This window comes from Brassica napus, chromosome A4 (genome assembly GCF_020379485.1).
Source record: "Brassica napus cultivar Da-Ae chromosome A4, Da-Ae, whole genome shotgun sequence".
Classification (NCBI taxonomy): Eukaryota; Viridiplantae; Streptophyta; class Magnoliopsida; order Brassicales; family Brassicaceae; genus Brassica; species Brassica napus.
The window spans coordinates 21,865,453-21,869,877 of record NC_063437.1 but is presented as its reverse complement, the minus strand read 5'-3'; the positions used below and the strand labels follow the sequence as shown (position 1 = coordinate 21,869,877).

Sequence of the window (4,425 nt, the reverse complement as noted above, 5' to 3'; positions counted from 1 at the left end):
AGAAATATTGAAAAAGTTAGAAAAGATAAGCGTTTTGACAATTTTGTGGGAATTGTAGTGTTATCCAAGCACGTGAAAGAGCCGTTTTGAAAGGTCAAAAACATCATTTACAAGGCAGAAAGAAAGAAGCGTTTTCACAAATTGTTTCACCAAGGAAGGAACATGATTGAAGATTCATAGATATAAACTCTCAGCTTCAAAATTCCGTGTCTCCGAGAATTTAGCCTCACATGTATATGATTCTTTTGATTCACTTTCAACCTTTCCAGATTTGAAGTTTAGAAGGCGTAGGAGATACCTTGTAACACAAGAAATTAGACCAATTTTTGTATGAGACATCCGTATATAATTTGTGTTTGAGAATGCATAGGGTGAAACCTGAAAGCTACAAGGTACACACAATTCTTCTATGAATGTTGGCAAAACTTACAAATTTATTATATCTTTGACTGAATCAGCGAATATGGTTAGTGAGTGATGATGCGAAGCTTCATATTGGTGCCATTTATAATATTCATCAGTCCCTTCCCCCAAATGTCATCAAGATTTAGTATTACCATCCGTACTTAGCTAAATTTTATCGAGTTTTACATTTCTCAATGACTCAACAAGAGCATAGTAGTAAAAAAAAGTTAAAGAGATTAGTTGGATGATGATTCAAAGACGAGGTGACATGAATTTGAAGCCCTAACTACACTAGCCAATTCGTTTAGCATCTCACGTTTCTCTTCCAAGGTTTCGACATCTTCCGGTTCCGTATAGAAAGTTGCTTTCTTCAACCATCTTGCATTCTTTAAAATGTATTTTGCCACTTCTAGCTCTTCTTCTAGTTCCCATAGGTAATTTGTCCACTGGAATGTCACAAGATGGAATAACAAACATTCCGGTACGCATTTTGGACGTTTCTCCCATTCGCCGACCAATCGGAAGGAGTATAATGTTCTATTGTTATAATCATTTGCCTGAAGAAAAATGATATTAGATCTCATCAAAGTACCCTGAAAGTGAAGGAGCTGTATATGAGTAAAAAAAAAAACTAATTAAAATTTCTTACGGTGTTAATGAGCTTGAGGATTTGCAATTTAGGAGAATTATCGAGCATGCGAGCAAGTAGATTCGACCACTCACTTTTACGTGTATTAAGCTCCAAAGATACCAGCTGGTAGAAGGTAATACCAGTAGGACACTTGATCTGTCCATGATGAAAATATTAATTAGTATATAAAACAAGGATGAACACTAAAAAAAGATATCGTACCTTCAAGGGTGAAAAGTCTAAAGAAAGACGTTTTACTGAAGCTAGAGAAGCCAAAATATCCTCATTGTGTACATGGATATCCATTATAACGCCTATGATTTTAGCCTCCACCAGTTCTGTCGCATTCTCAATCAGAAAAAACTCATAACACTCGCCTAGGGTGATGAGTCCGCGAAACCATTCAAACCCAACCCCTTTGATGTTCAAGTATTTCAAAGAAGGGGCGTTTATCACATAGCCTCCATTAGCTGTTCCTTGAAAAGTATCTACTATGGTTAGTCTCTGTAATGATGGAACCGCAATAGTGAAAGTCTCTGCATCATAATTGCCCCTTCGGTCCACAGTCAAATCTTCGAGAATAGGGCAGCCACATAAAAGGTTGCAAACAGATTCCTCGTCTCTGAATTTCACATTTATAAGGTGCAGCTTTTTAAGGGACTTCAAACCAACCCGACAAGGAAAGTCTAAAAGCATAGTACTGAGTTCCAATATTTCCAGTGTGTTATTACCGCTAGAGAAAACACTCGGAAATCTAATCAAGTCGTCCTCATACTTAGAATTGCAAATCTTCGCCATAATGAAGGCCTTTGAATCATAACTGTTCCTTCGGTGCACAACCAAATCTTCGAGAATAGGGCAGCCACATAAAAGGTTGCAAACAGATTCGTCATCTTTGAATTCCACATCTATAAGGCGCAGCTTTTTAAGAGACTTTAAACTGACCCGACAAGGGAAGTCTAAAAGCAATAACTTACTGCTGAGTTCCAATATTTCCAGTGTGTTATTACAGCTAAAGAAAACACTCGGCAATATTCTAATCAACTCCCCGTCATAGTCTTTATCTAGAAGAAGCTCCAGTACTAGTTTACGCACAGGGCGTGCAAATGCAACTCCAATCAATAGTTCTATGTCATCTGAAGCTTCAGATTCATAAATATTTACCAAATAAAGACTCTCTAGAACCGGAGAGCTACATGAAAGCAAAGACTTGCAAACAATCTCTGAAAAACTATGGCTTTCAGTTTTGTAGTGATAACCAGAATCAAACTTGATGTTTGGCACCATCTTCCAAACAGATCTCCAACTCTTAGACAAAACACTTGTTGCTGTGACATCTTTTGTCGAAAGTGAAGATAGTATCTGTATAATCAAATCTCTAGGCAGCTCACTGATCCAGTCCATCATATCTTGATTTCTCAGATTTTCACCACCGGTTTTGCTGTAAGGATATAGTCAATGGCATGTATACAGATACGAGTTTTAATTAGGATTTTTTCTTAAATATTAGGGCTGGGTACTTTGGTGTTTACAACCGCAAGAAAAAAAAAGGATTCAGAGCACAAGATAAAGTAACCATTAACTAAACTAAGAAACTCCACGTACCTTTCATGTTCCATCGTTGCTAATAACAGATGTATGCCTTCAACTTACACTACTCCAAACGCAATGACAAACTTTACTAATCGGAAGCATATGATAATGGCGACGATTCTGTTTCTGAAGGTTAACACAAAACCCTAACAAGTATGCATAGAATATTCTATTGTATTATTATATATATATATATATATATATATATATATAATTTTTGAAGTTTAGATATAAGTATATGATAATCTTTCAAATATATTTCTGAATTTTTACGAATTACTTTTAAAACATTTATTTAAAAGGCTTTAAATACATTTAAAAGGGTCTAAATTATCCAAAATAATGATCATTTATCTAAAATGCAAGTTCAATAAGTATATTAAAATATAAAAGGTATGAACAGAATTTGAAATTTAAATGGAATGGATCTTAAATAAGACGGGTTTAAATAGGAAGAGTTTATCCATATATTATAATTTAACAACTCTAACAAAATATTTGATTTACTTTTTTATTGATTATCACAACATCAAATATCCCATTCGTTAAAAAATATGTTTGCAAAGTTTGAACTAGATAAAAAGTTTTCATTAGTGGAAAGTCCAAATTAATCCACTCGAAACATGATAAGGTTAACAAAAGAAAGCTCTGTTGCATACATGTGTTACAATCTAGGGGAAGCACAGAACGGTGCAAGAAATCGTGTAAGATAGTGTTAAATACCATAAAAATGTAAGAAAGAACAATTATTTATCGACTTTGGCAGTACCTCGGTAGTGGAAAGTCAATTGGCGGCGACATCTTCATCTTCTTCGCAGCATCTTATGGTGCCTCTCACTTTTGATTCAAAGAGCTGGTACTCACTAACCCCTCTCTGTCTCTATAGTACTGATTTTAACTTGTTTTCAGATTAGTTTATATAAAGAGCTGAAGCAGACATTTTTAAAAGCCAGCTGAGCAGAGAGAATTTCAAATTTCCCTTCTGATTCATCACAAGGAGGATAACTCTATATATATGTTTACTTGAATGTTTCATCAAAATATTGGATGCAATCATCTGCCTATCATCTACATATATATGCTCACAATTGAAGGCTATACAAGATTTGTTTTATAACACGGATGAGCTAACCACTCTCCCGGGTCGGTCTATCAAGAGTCTTGCGTGCTTCACGGTTATACATTTATATATCTGTTTGTTTGCTTGCAGGGACTAAATAATCATTTACACGCACTCATTTTTCGTTTCTTCTGTTTGTGGGCTTGCAGACTTGAGAGACAAATTGCGCTAACAGAGATAAATGTCCATGTATTTTTTTTAATGACAGAATATTGAAGGTCTATTTTTCTTTTGTTTTCTTGCAGAAGCTTTTTCTTGCTCTATTTCTGTTAAACTGATCTGCTTCTTCTTTTGGACAGAGCATGTAGATAGCAACAAAAACTGCTGTCCAGATTACTACAAGTCATGCTCAGAAATTTTTTCTCCAAGGTGAAATCAGATTATATGAACTGCTGTTGAGGCTTAGTTTTATACTTCTTGATTTAGTCAGGAGAGACATAGATAAAGTAGTAATGAGCTTAATATAAGATTAGCTGGAGAAGTAATGAGCTAACAGAGTTTGTAGAGATAGAGAATGTAATTGTTTTGTCTGGTCTTTGTGTTGTTAATATACACATGTTGTATTGTTTGTGTGAAAGCAACTACTTGTGCCTTTTTGAAAGTCTTAATTATGGATTTTGAGGTAGTGTGGCTAAAGTGGGATTCTGGTTCACCATCTTAATATTCTTTGTGATGA

At 35.0% G+C, this 4,425-nt stretch overlaps 1 pseudogene; it reads right to left on the bottom strand.

The window, feature by feature from the left end:
* Positions 1 to 641: 641 nt before the first annotated feature.
* LOC125575400 lies at positions 642 to 3,961 on the bottom strand (annotated as a pseudogene).
* Positions 3,962 to 4,425: the final 464 nt, after the last annotated feature.